This window comes from Microtus pennsylvanicus, chromosome 1 (assembly GCF_037038515.1).
Source record: "Microtus pennsylvanicus isolate mMicPen1 chromosome 1, mMicPen1.hap1, whole genome shotgun sequence".
In the NCBI taxonomy this organism is placed as follows: domain Eukaryota; kingdom Metazoa; phylum Chordata; class Mammalia; order Rodentia; family Cricetidae; genus Microtus; species Microtus pennsylvanicus.
In genome coordinates this window covers 173602261-173616816 of record NC_134579.1, presented here as the reverse complement: position 1 = coordinate 173616816, position 14556 = coordinate 173602261, and the positions used below count along the sequence as shown (strand labels likewise).

At 40.6% G+C, this 14556-nt stretch overlaps 1 protein-coding gene across 1 annotated transcript in view; it reads left to right on the top strand.

The window, feature by feature from the left end:
• Frk (fyn related Src family tyrosine kinase) overlaps positions 1-14556 on the top strand; it is a 110544-nt gene that overhangs the window by 48085 nt on the left and 47903 nt on the right. The window lies entirely within an intron of this gene.

The following is a 14556-nucleotide window of genomic DNA, read 5'->3' as shown; positions in this document are numbered from 1 at the left end:
TGAAAACTTAATTTCTCTTTCCTCCTTCCTATTTTCCCTTTTATGTTTTCACTTGTCTTTATCTGATAAGTAGGAAAAACTGAAATGTTGGATGAAAATTCATTTAGTCAACCTACATAATTTTGCCAAATATGGTCTGCTTTCATGAGACTATGTTCCAGGCCAGATGCAGCAATGCAGAGTATCCTTACTTAGAGTTGCCACACCAACTTGCCTCTGGGTGTGAAACTCTCTCTCTTGCCTTGTCTAGATTGCTTTATGTCTAATACAAACACACACACACACACACACACACACACACACACACACACACACACATGTATATGTCATTATCCTTTTAAGCATGTGGTCAGTTTTTCTGAGTAGATAAAACCTATTTAGCAGGGGTTCAGAGAGATTTTGTTTCCCTTCGTGTCTGTTTCCCTGTTTTATGTTAATGATGATCTTGTGTTTTTCATGATGTCTTCTTGGCTCCTTAGAAGTTACGGTGACCTTCACAATGTCACCTTTTAAGAATTCAGACAAGAACTCTGGCCACGTTGTGCAAATTTGGCATCCTTCATCCTTCTACAATCCTGTGGTCTCAAAGTTTGGGAACACGGGTTGACACTAGGAAGATTCATGGGCATTGATATAGGTGATGCAGACACAGATTTTATGTTGTGCCTTATCCGTGTCCATCCAGGCGACATCAGCTGGGTCCTGCTTGGCTTCCTAGTCCATGCTTAAAGGGAAGCATGAGGATTAAGAAATGGAAGCTAGAAAAGTTAAAGATATAAAAGACAGAGACACAGGATAGAGTCGGGAGGGCAACCCAGTGTGAATACTGAAATTTGTTCCTTGTTTACGTCTCATAGACTTTATATACCTCAATCCAAAGAGGAAGGGGAAGACAAGAGGCTTCTTTACCATGATACAAGGAACAAACAAAGTAATCACCTTCTCAATACCCATAGCATCACGTAACCACACCCTAGGTCAGAACATCCTGTTAGTAGTCACACCTTGGGTCAAACCACCTGTCAACATCCCTGAAGAAGCAAGAATAGGCCCGAACTTTCTGACCTTCGCTCAAGGTGGAAGGAATCCACATCTGTGGGCTCCCACAGTGTTGGGTCTGTGCTTAGTTCCTGAAGGTTCTGGAACTGAATTGATATGGTATTGGAGGATCATCTGAACAGAGCCTTTTTCCTGCTCAGCGCCATGGATGAGGATGAGGGTTTTTCTGATTTTTATTCTTGAGATATCCCTAAGCGTAATGATTCCAGATTTTTTTGAGATGTTGCTGACTCTTAAAGCAGTAACAAAATCATTTAGTATTGGGGTTGTTCACTCAGAAGAGATACCCTGGCAGGTTGGGACTTCACAGTAGTAGACGCCTGTGTAAATCTAGGTGGTAGAAGTAGAAGCGAATATTTTATATAATAGCTTTACTCCTGGTAATGAAGCACATGTATATAAAAACAGAAAAACATTTAAAAGAGCAGTCTTGAATGTTACCTATTGGGGATACATTTTCAACACTGAAAAACTCTTTCTACTGTTTTTTTCTATAATTAACCTATATTTATTTATATATACATATTTATGCATGGACATTTCCATACACAGGAAATAAAACAGAAATGATCATGTAATCAATGAAATACATACCTATGTACATCTATATTAATAACACAAACATGTATGTGTATGATAAACATATGGACACATATAATTACATGTGTGTGATGTGAAGTCATCTATGATTTGTGATATTTTATGAATGTTTCTGCATGCTCTTATTACTCTGCCTTAACATTTTAGAAGTTACATAACTTTACATTTGCATGAGGGAAATCATTTTTTGACTTGTTTCATATTCTATACATTGTTGTTATTTTCAATTATTTTTCTATTATAAAAATGGTTCACATGGAGTCTCTGTAGATTAATATTTAAATGTTTTAATTGAAATACCATTTTCACAGTAGGACAAATCAAATCTTTTTGAAATCTAGATATTGAATAAAAAGAACTATAAGAGCATTCCCTCTTTAAGTGTATCCATATTTGTTGATTTGACTTTCTCATTATTTATATATCCAATTTGGTCATAGTTGCTTATTAAATTTAAATTAAATGCTTCCTATAAGCATAAGATATAGAAGAATATTTCCACGGGGAAAGCAAACTGAAAGTAGAGTCACCTGACTCATACATATCTTTGAATAACACTGGGGTTACAGTGACTCTTCAGAATATTCTCTACAGCGAGTATTCTGGAACAAAACAGCTTGAGAGGCTTAGGAGAGAATTAGAAGGATATTGGCTGCTGTAAGCCGTGAATACTCCAGAGCTTGCTTATGGTCTTAGGAAGCACTGTAGAACTGCTTTAGAGACCAGCAAATCATTATAGATTCTTTTTCAATGAAGTCAAACAATTTAGAGTCTTTCGAACAAATTATCTGATTGCTGTGTATTCACACGGGATAAAGCAAATGCATCTGATTATGTTCTGCTGAAAGGGAAATTCTCTTATTAGTTAGAAGGCTATGCAATGGAGAAATGGAAAGAAAAGGGGCTTCGATAGATCCACATAAGACAAACAAACAATCCATTGGCTGACAGCTGATTATCACTAAGGAACATCAGATGGACCACTCATAGATTGATTTCTTAGTGCAGTTGTCTTCTTAATCAGCGGGAATTGATGGTCTTCAATTTTGCTGACTGCTGTGCCATTAAAAGAAGGTAAACAACATTCCTTTTCTATCTTTCTCTCCCCTGTATGACTTTTCTTTACAAGCGTCGTCTTTATTCCTTGGGCAGCAATGGCTTGCAGCTGTCAGAGAAGAGCTTCATGACAGAGCATGATTTATTGAGGCTGGGGCAGCTCTGGGAAGCAGCGGCCCAAGGTTGGGGTGGGTGCTAATTGGGTTGTTGTGATCTACACATGGTTGTCAGATCTTGTGAGGTCTGAGGAGATCAGAAAAGAGACTTAGGGCCATGACACCTCTCATAAAAGTGAGACACTAATTAGCTATGAATTATAGCAGCACTTTTGGATATTACAAATTATACATGGTAGCCAGAGAATCTGTCTTCATTAGACACATGGCAGGTAGCTTTAGTGGCTCTATTGTTATTTGTCATTGGTAGTGAATTGTTTTTCTGAAGAAAAATATAGAATTCTGACTGCATGTCAACTGGCTTGGCTATTTCTTCACATCAATCAATTGCTTAAAAGGAAATTATTATTGCTATTGCCATTAATATTAATTTGATGTTTGGTGTCTTATAAAACATTCATTGTCTTGTTTGATGCATGGAGGCTGCCCTTGTGCTCGGTATCAGTTTGTATTACAAGGTGGCAATGGAGGAAGGACTGCCAGATGCCAGAGTTCTATTTTTGGGAGAGTTTGTAGTACAGGCATTGAATGTGTGTGTGTGTCTCTCTGTGTGTGTGTGTGTGTGTGTGTGCAGATGGACCGATATTTTTCAGGGTCATGTATGCATGCGGAGGACTTCTGGACCTTACTCTATAGAGAGATATTTTAGGTAGAAGATGAGTGACCCAATCTGTGTTGTAGAGAGCATATTACTTCTTATTTGTTGCCAGGACAAAAATACATAAAAAGAAGCAACTTAAGCAAGGGAGGGCTTGTTTTGCTGTATAGTTTGAAAGGGCAGTGCATCATGACGGGGAAGGCCTGGTGACCAGCGTGTGAGCTAGCTGTTCATATTGTGTCTGCACCAGAGGGAAATGACTGCTGCCCCTCAGCTCTCTCTCTTTTCCCTTTTAGCTGGTCTGTCATCTCAGCCTATGAGATGGTTCCAGCCCCATCTTTCGGGACAAGTTTTTATTTTGCATTTGTATCTCTCTAGAAAAGACCTCGCAGATATACCCAAAGGTGTGTCTGCTGGGTGACTCTAAATCCAGCTAAGTGGCTGATGAAAATTAACCTCCACAGCGAATTTGGTGAGATGTGTGCATGAAATGTTTATAATAGCAGTCTGGAGAAGAAAGAGGTGAGCACAGTGGCACCATTTGCTGCTATCTGAAGTCACAGGTGGAAGGCCACTAGCATTTTGCGGATGTGGGTGACATACACCGATGTAGGTGGGTCTTCTTTATATGTGTTGCTTTCATTGGTTATAAAGAAACTGCCTTGGCCCTTTAATAGGACAGAAAATTAGGTAGGCAGAGTAGACAGAACAGAATGCTGGGAAGAAGGGAAGTGAAGCAGACTCCATGCCTCTCCTCTTTGAGATGGAAGCAGGTTAAGAATCTTCCTGGTAAGCCACCACCTCATGGTGCTACACAGATTAATAAAAATGGGTTAAACAAGATATGAGAGTTAGCCAAGAAGAGGCTAGATATAATGGGCCAGGCAGTGTTTAAAAGAATACAGTTTCTGTGTAATTATTTCGGGGCATAAGCTAGCCAGGCGGCTGGCAGCCAGGTGACAGGAATGCGGCCCGCAGCTTCTACTACAATACACTAAGCTCTAGGCTGCACTTTCAAAACAGCAATCTCCCAGTGTTCCTTTCTATTTTTGTAGGGTGAGTATAGGAGTGTGGACCTAGAAGTAGGGATTAGAAAATACTTTGCTATTAAGCAGTCTTATTTAGTGCCAAATATTTTCATGCTTCAGTTTCTTTTGGCTTAGAGGAGGTAACCATGGGGCTATAGAAAACTGAGTTAAAGTGTATCCCATCTTGATGTTGAGTCTTTCCCAGTCGACTCTTTATGATGTGATCAAAACAGTCCTATTTTGTTTCCACAAATTCCAGCCTGAACCAGGATATTTAGGAAAACTAGAAAGAAAGAAACGGGTCTACCCATACATGAGCTGATGGAGTAAAAGAGGCAGAATGATGCCTGTCCCATGTCTGACAAGCTAAGTGAATTCTGTAGGAGTGGTCCAGTGGTCTCCATCTGGGCTGAGTGTAGGTTCTTTGTGCTCTGTTTGGACAACTGAAGAAGCATACACAGAAAGAAGACTTGCCCAGGATTTTATCCAGAAGCAAAGCAAAGTGCAGAGGAGATGCTATGCAAGGGAACTGCAGGCCTTAGCATCACAAGCAGTTCAAGAATCTGGTCACTGTCCTGAGTGTCTTCCCTTTGTAGTTCTTGGAAGAGGAGTTGATTGCTAGGGGCAGAGTGTAAGTTGTTTGTATTTTGATTGGTAGGCTTGGATTGTGTAAGCCTTTGTTCATCAAATATCTCCTTTCCCACAATGCATCTGATCTTAAGGATATGTATGCTCATGTATACCCAGTCATGTGTAGGATATAAGATGGCAAATTGGAAATTTTAGCTAAGAGTTCACTCAGAGGACACGGCTTGCCATACTGCTCACATATCCAACAGCCAGGATATGCTTTCAGCATAGGCCATGAAAGGAGAATTACTGAAGATTCATAGGCAGCTCTAGATGGGAGTGCTCGGTTACTGTTTGGAAAGCAGGGTGTGTGAAGCTTGCTTGATGCAGGTGTTGGTCCCAAGTTTCTAAGTAATGTGTTGGGTAAAGGGTTGTGAGTAGCAGAGTCCTAGGTTGCCAAGCTACCCCTTCGCATCCTGATCTGGGAAGGCAGATTCTTAGGGAGAAAGTAGAGAAAAGGAGGGTAACCTTATAGGTAGTGTGGGCAATTTGGGGTGAACTTAGTAATAACCAACATTTCTTCAATTTTTTTTTCATTTTGATTTTATTTTATGTGTAGGCATGTTTTTTCTTTCTTTCTGAATTTGTACTGGTGCACCACTTGTGTGTCTGATGTCTGAGGAGGCCAGAAGAGGGCATTGGACCTTTGGGACTGGAGTTGCAAACAGCTAATAGCTGTTTTGTGTGTGCTGGGAATTGCTGCTGGGTCTTTGGGAAGAACAGACAATGCTCTTAACCACTGAGTCGTCTCTCCAGCTCACAGTATCTCCTCCTCCTCCTCCTCCTCTTCTTCTTCTTATTTCTCTAAAGAACTAAGTCATTTTAACTGAGTAGAGAATAATTGAGAATGAGAAGTTTTCAAAACCACAGTGGTTCAGACTTTTTTTTAAAAAAAAATAAACTTTGAGTGTCATTTTTCTATGATAAAATGATAAAATGTCATTCCTCTGGTCATGTTGGTCCCATGGAGTATGTAAGAGTTATTTATGGTCACTGTGAAGCTATTTTGTGAGACTATAAGGTCTAACCTCTCTACAGAGACCTACCTATTTTTAATACAAACACTCTCTCTCTCTCTCTCTCTCTCTCTCTCTCTCTCTCTCTCTCTCTCTCTCTCTCTCTCTCTCTCACACACACACACACACACACACACACACACACACATTGTAGAATTCATAGAACCAGATAGTTTTATCCTCCAAAATATTTGGTGGTCATTGCTAGAAGTATCACATAAATTGCAAAACTGCCTTTTCAAGAAGAGTATCACCTCATGTCTGTTCATTGAGAATAATGTCCACATGTGGAAGAGGCCAGCGTGATCTGAAGTGAGTTCCTGAATACTGAAACAGGGGAATAATCGGAGTGATGCTTTAGAATTCTAACATAGCATACATTTATACATACCTTACAAATTAATGTTAAAGATGATTGAAGGAGAATGGAGACAACAGCAATCCCTCTAGAAGAGATATACATCCTTTATGTTGACCTCCATGTTGTCATTGTACATATCCTTGACCTTGTGTGTTCTTCATGTTGACCTTATGCGAATCCTTCACTTGGACCTTGTGTGTTTTATTCCCATTGACCTGGTCTTTATCTTTTCTGTTGACCTGGTGTGCATTCTTCACAGTGAATTTACATACAAAAAGGCTTTCTTATTTATGAGCAGCCGTTCCACTATGTGTAAAAGAATCCACACTTTTCCCAGTGAATTCTAAGGGCAGAGAAACTTTGTTGTTGGTTCTTTTTCCTGATCCTTCTGTCCCCCACACTTTCCTAACAGTTTATAAAGAACTGTCAGTAGACACCCAGACACGCTCTTCTTCATGCTGTAGTCTCTGGGAATAACGAAAAACAAGGCCAGCGACCCTTCCTTAAGCCAGCAAGCCTGGGTCTCGTAAGATCACAGTTAATCCTCTTGCCTTTTATACTTTACATTATTTTAGAAACATGGTTTCATATCCAAAGGTCAGCGTTTTCCAAATAATGTGGCTGTAGTATAAGAGAAAAATGGAAGATGTAATTCTTTTTTTTCATTGGCCACATTATTTTTATTTATTTTTTTTTATTTTTATAAATTTATTTATTTATTAAAGATTTCTGTCTCTTCCTTGCCACCGCCTCCCATTTCCCTCCCCCTCCCCCAATTAAGTCCCCCCCCAGCCCGAAAAGCAATCAGGGTTCCCTGTCCTGTGGGAGGTCCAAGGAACCCCCACCTCCATCCAGGTCTAGTAAGTTGAGAATCCAAACTGCCTAGGCTCCCACAAAGCCAGTGCATGCAGTAGGATCAGAAACCCATTGCCATTGTTCTTGAGTTCTCAGTAGTCCTCATTGTCCGCTATGTTCAGAGAGTCCGGTTTTATCCCAGGCTTTTCCAGACCCAGGCCAACTGGCCTTGGTGAGTTCCCAGTAGAACATCCCCATTGTCTCAGTGTGTGGGTGCACCCCTTGCGGTCCTGAGTTCCTTGCTCATGCTCTCTCTCCTTCTGCTCCTGATTTGGACCTTGAGATTTCAGTCGGGTGCTCCAATGTGGGTCTCTGTCTCTGTCTCTGTCTCCTTTCATCACCTGATGAAGGTTAATATTCAGGAGGATGCCTATATGTTTTTCTTTGGGTTCTCCTTATTTAGCTTCTCTAGTATCACTAATTATAGGCTCAATGTCCTTGGTTTATGGCTAGAAACCAAATATGAGTGAGTACATCCCATGTTGCTCTTTTTGGGTCTGGCTTACCTCACTCAGGATAGTGTTTTCTATTTCCATCCATAAGGAAACAGAGAGGGAAATTAGAGAAGCATCACCTTTCACGATAGCCACAAATAGCATAAAATATCTTGGGGTAACTCTGACCAAGGATGTGAAAGATCTATTTGACAAGAACTTTAAGTCTTTGAAGAAAGAAATTGAAGAGGACACCAGAAAATGGAAAGATCTTCCTTGCTCCTGGATTGGGAGGATCAACATAGTAAAAATGGCAATTCTACCAAAAGCAATCTATAGATTCAATGCAATCCCCATCAAAATCCCATCAAAATTCTTCACAGATCTGGAGAAGACAATAATCAATTTTATTTGGAAGAACAAAAAACCCAGGATAGCCAAAACAATCTTATACAACAAAGGATTGTCTAGAGGCATTACCATCCCTGACTTCAAACTCTACTACAGAGCTACAGTATTGAAAACAGCTTGGTATTGGCATAAAAACAGAGAAGTCGACCAATGGAATCGTATAGAAGACCCTGACATTAACCCTCAAACCTATGAACACCTGATTTTCGATAAAGGCGCTAAAAGTATACAATGGAAAAAAGAGAGCATCTTCAACAAACTGTGCTGGCAAAACTGGATGTCAACCTGTAGAAGAATGAAAATAGATCCATATCTATCACCATGCACAAAACTCAAGTCCAAATGGATTAAAGACCTCAATATCAGTCCGAACACACTGAACCTGATAGAAGAGAAAGTGGGAAGTACTCTACAACACATAGGCACAGGAGACCACTTCTTACGTATAACCCCAGCTGCACAGACATTAAGGACCTCATTGAATAAATGGGACCTCCTGAGACTGAGAAGCTTCTGTAAAGCAAAGGACACTGTCGCTAAGACACAAAGGCAACCCACTAACTGGGAGAAGATCTTCACCAACCCCGCAACTGACAAAGGTCTGATCTCCAAAATATATAAAGATCTCAGGAAACTAGACCGCAAAAGGCTAACCAACCCAATTATAAAATGGGGCATTGAGCTGAACAGAGAATTCTCAACAGAAGAACTTCAAATGGCCAAAAGACACTTAAGGTCATGCTCAACTTCCTTAGCGATCAGGGAAATGCAAATCAAGACAACTTTAAGATACCATCTTACACCTGTCACAATGGCTAAAATCAAAAACACCAATGATAGCCTTTGCTGGAGAGGTTGTGGAGAAAGGGGTACACTCATCCATTGCTGGTGGGAATGCAAACTTGTGCAACCACTTTGGAAAGCAGTGTTTCGGTTTCTCAGGAAATTCGGGATCAACCTACCCCTGGATCCAGCAATACCACTCTTGGGAATATACCCAAGAGAGGCCCTATCATACAACAAAAGTATATGCTCTACGATGTTCATAGCAGCATTGTTTGTGATAGCCAGAACCTGGAAACAACCTAGATGCCCTTCAATGGAAGCATGGATGAAGAAAGTATGGAATATATACATATTAGAGTACTACTCAGCAATAAAAAACAAGGACTTCTTGACTTTTGCATGCAAATGGATGAAGATGTAATTCTTTAGTGTGACCGGTGCCTTGCCTCCCACCCCTGCCAGAGCCAGAGTCCAGACTCAAACCCACTTCACACACCCTCCTTGGCCACTGTCATTACTCCCAAAGTTTCCAGATATGCTGAGTCACTCAAGGCTGACTCTTGCCCCACGGTGAAAGGCTCTATGTTTCATTATCAGTATCCTGGGTCAGCTATTCATTCTTCATTGAAAATTAATGTGAACCCCGTGGCCACTAGAGTTTGCCATTAATTCCATTACTATTAACTACGAATGTAAATACAATTGTATATCCCAAGCATGAGCAAGTTTCAAACGACTTGGAAAAAAAATTGTTCCTTGAATTTATTAAGCAATGAAACTTCTATGGATTCTAGGAGCGTTTGATGCTGCTTAAAGATATTTTGCTTTTTAAAAAGTGCACGCGCTGCAGAAAGGGACTCTTCTGTTAATAACTCCACTATCTCATATAGAATGTATTAAATTTTAAACGTGTTGGTGCCATCTCAGAAAATGCCTTTTAATTAAAGTCGTAATTTAGTTGTGTTCGGCTTAATTGCAAATATCATTGACGGTAATAGCTCGTGACTTTCCTGTGAGTTATGCTGCATGCTGCCTTCCCCGAACGTTACTGCTGCTATGTTGTGTTTCAAATGCTTTAAATACTCTGTAAAGCTACATTGGCATTTTATTATGCCGTCCATGGATCTGTGCTTGTGCGGGTGTGCACACACATACAGATAAACAGGCAAAACGCCCTGCTTCTCTCTAGAGTGCTGGCTCCTGGAGAAGTTCTTACTGAGACTCATTCTTGTGTTTCTGGATGCTGCAGCATTCTTTCTGGGACTTTCTATCTTTCCTTCTCTTGCTTTTTTCTGAAGCCATAAAGTTGACTCATTGAAGCCTTCTGGTTTTGAATACCCTGTCATGTTTATTGAAAAGACTCTCCTTGGGGTCATTTTGAGCTACTTGAAGGAAAATGTCAGAAATGTTCCACGTTGTTGCTCTTTGAATGGAACTCTACAAGAAACAACTTCCATTATTAAATAAGTAGAAACTGATGTCATACGGAGTTCAGTGAATTTGATGCTCTTGTAGGTCACGATACAATGAACCTCTTTCCTTTAAAATGTTTATTTCTGGAAAATTAAATTTTTCCTTTATTACGTTTTGTCTACTGTTGCCTTCATAGGTTGATAGTAGCCAGCTAATGGGTTCTGAAGGAAGCACTGCCCTGCTTCCCATTCATCGACTCAGGAACACATTAAGAGTGACAGAATCTTAGCGGCCCTGTAAACTCTGCCCATTCATAGTGATTAGGGAGAGTCACTATATTAGCTAGATTCCACCCACCCCGTTTTTACCAGAGTGTAGATAAGTTGCTATGTAAGTGGCTGCAGATGAGGGCAAGGCAGGACGAAGGTGGGAGGATTCTTTAACCCGCAGTCAGCATGTACCCTTGCCTGCTTTAGAGAGGAACAACACATTGCAAAGACCAGGCAGCTGCTGCTTTTCTGCTTCTGTGGCAGCAACTCCATGGCCCTGGAGTTGTCTATGTGTCGTGTCCTCCTTTCCTATGTCTGCGTGTGCAGCAGCTTTCATCCCAGCAAACGGGACTCCCGTTCAAGACAGAGAAGTGGCACTGGTGTTGTGCACACCGGTCTGCAGAGCTGCCCTTCAGGAAAAGAGCAAGTAAGAGCTCCGGCCTCTGGTGATTGTTTTCACACATTCGTCTGGTTAAACATTAACCCCTGAGCATTGCTCTCACAGTCAGTTTAAGGTGGTTTTAAACCACCAAGCATTTGTTTCTCACTGTTCTTGTGGCTGGGGAATCTGATATAAAGGTGCTGGGATATTTACTGTCCAGAAAGGGCTATTTTCCTGCTGTACAGATGGTTGCCTCATGCGACAGAGGCAAGGCCCTTAAGTTCTTTTTACCACAGCGGTTAGAGGACTCCATGCTCATGAGTTCATGTAATTATCTCCTGAAGGCCTCACCTCCAAATCCATCACTTGGGGAATTAGAGCTGCAAAGTACAAATTTTTGATTTGGAACAGGCAAACCTTCAGGTCATATTTGTTGCCAAGTATTGAATTATATTTCCCTTTAATTTTTCATTAGTTTTTGAGAGTTTCATACAATGTGGTTTGATCCTGTTCTCCCATCCCCAATCCCTCTTATTGCTGGTGGTCATGGCAGTGGGTAGAAGACCCCGCCTGCCCAGCAAAGTGAGACTGGATGTTTACTCCTCTGGCACATGTCAGCAGGCTGGGGGCTCTAGTGCTCCGCTGCCTGTGCTCATGGAGGAACTGTACACGCATCTCATGGGAAGAGGACTATGTTGTTTTTGTCTAAATTTCAGATTTTTTAATTCACTCAATAGGAACAGCTGCCTGAGATTCTGTCCTAAGATTTGATTAGCCAATACTTTTATTGAGCCACAGATCAGCGTTATTTCCCTTTATACTGGATAGACAAATCATATTAGAAATTTCTGAGAATACCAAACCACAAATTTCTGAGCATCCCAAACTACACTCCAAATATTTGTCCTTAGGCCCACAGGTAAGTGTAGTAGTCCTTATCTCTTGTCAAGGAAACTTCTTTTTGCAAGAGATGGAGAAAATGACAGAAAACCACAATCAATCAAAACTCAGAGTTGTTCAGCCCGGTGCCAGTGGAGCCGTCTATAGAACAGCTCTAGCACATACGGCACAGGGAACATTGCACAGGAGGGGTGGATGATTGTAGGACCTAGAGGATCAGGGAGTTTGCTGTACGACTGTGTCTCCTGCTAACGTCAGATGCTGCGCCCATAAAGCCTCACCAACCTGACTGCCTAAACACAAGCTGAAGGAGGATTACAATAGACGTGACAAAATGGGTGGGAAAAGTACCCAAGGCCACAACCCAACCCAAAGAACTAAAGACAGCCAAGGAATGCCAGGAGTGGAAGAAACAGTCTTCCTCTGGGAAGAGCACACAAACTGGCTGTCCACTTCCAAAAGATACTGGGAATGGACATACAAGTAGCTTTAGAAGACTAAGCGGGTTATATTTAGGAACATATATGGACATACATAGCCATATACGTATATAACAACTATGAATGAAAAAGGAGGCCATGAATTTAAAATCGAGCAAGAAGGAATGTGTGGGAGGGTTTGGAAAAAGGAAGGGAAAAAAGAAATGATATGATAATATTGTAATCTCTAAAATAGAAAATATTTTAAAAGGAGAAAGCCAATAAGCATGCAGTAAAGCAATTTAAAACAAGCACGAGAGCTTTTGGTAAGGGAAATCTCTAGCAACAAAATGAAACATCTTCCGGGTAAAGATTTTCAAATTTCTTGGCCATAGAATAATTTCTTTTTATGTAAAAAAAAAGCTTTAGGAAGAAAAATAGTAGCATATGAGATGGTGAGTAACGATGTAAATGTACAGAGAAAATATTTACTAAAAGAAGAAGAAAAATTTGAAAGCATTCGATTGGAAATCCTGGGATACAAGAATGCGAAACTTCTATGTAACAAGGCCTAGAAAGCATCAGGAAATGATGGTGGATGATGGACAGAAATTGTCCCTGTGGTTAGCATTTGCTGAGTAAAGCGTCTCCTTGAAGAGCTCAGAGGAAAGCGAAGGAAGCAGGTGGAAGCCGTGAGGACAGATGTGACCTAAGTGCAGGCGTATCTCCGGAAGTTGTTAGAGTAAATGGGTGTGATCGTAAGTAGGTAACAGAAGAAAAATTTCCCTAGCATTTAAACCCCACTGCCTAAAATCCTAGTCTTCAGGGAGAAATGACTATTACATGTAAAATATGTGAAAATCTCTCTAGATATGATACCCTTTCCAAATACTTTATATCAAAAATAAGTGAAAAAAATTCATGAAAATCCAGGAGAAAAATAATATCAAAAGATTAAAAAATCAGAATTCTCCTTTCACCATTAAATATGGAAAGGATCACTATAAAGATTAATTCTGATTTCAAAAACATAACTCTTCAGCTCAATCTTATTAATAAAGTTGATAAACAGCATAGTTTTACCTTCGTTCTCCAGCTGTTGACATTGAAACCGTTGCCTGTCCCATTTCTGTGTCTATCTGCGTGTGTCTGTTTCTTCCCCCTTTAGCTTTGGGGTTCCTCAACTCTGGTGTTTTTATAGCGACGAAATGATGTCATCTATGATAGCATGCATACCCTGCTATCTTCAAATGTTTTCTTAAGTTCTTTACTTGCTTTGGATACAACAGAGCATTATGAATGTTGTCTAGCGTTATTAAATCTTGTCTAGGACCCCAAAAGGCCTTTAATATCCCCACTTTACAGCCACACACAATTCTACTTAGCTTGCCTTTCATGGCCTCACTGAAAGCAATGCATCTCACAGTTGATTTTTTTTTCATTATTACTGTGTTGTTTTTTACTTTTGAACTAGCATAGACAACATCAGGTTTCATTCTAGCAGTTTTGTGTTTATGTTATGTGCATTGGTGTCTCTGTGAGGGTATTGGATCCTCTGAAACTGGAGTTGACAGACAGTTGTGAACTGCTATGTGGGTGCTGGGAATTGAACCCAGGTCCTCTGGGACAATAGCCAGTGCTCTTAAATGCTGAGTCATATCTCCAGTACTGGTCTAGCATTTCAAAACAAAGTTTGTTGTGTTGATTCTCAAGCCCCTGCGCTTCATCTCACCAACCCACCCCAGTACTTTGCCGGCTCTTCTCCTTCACGTCTCTATTTCGACAGCTCTGCTTTGCACCCCTGCCACCTCTGTGGCCCCCCTCTCATTTCACAGCCTATGCTCACACCCCAGTTATACACATGAGTATGAACACCATATGTTAGAGTTTGCCTGTGAGCAAGAACATGTGATTTTTATGTATCTGCGTTTGAATCACCTTTGCTACATAGAATACTTTACTGATCCATCCATGTCTCTCCAGGTTTCACTTTTCTTTACAGCTGAATATAACCACTGTTATATACGACATTTTCATCATTCTCTCATTGGTTTAGGGGTGTCTAGGCTGGTTCTATTTGCTTGCTATTGTGAATAAAGCCACAATAAACATGGATGTGCGAGCATCTCCATGGTGGAACTGGGCCCTCTCAGTGCTCTAGAG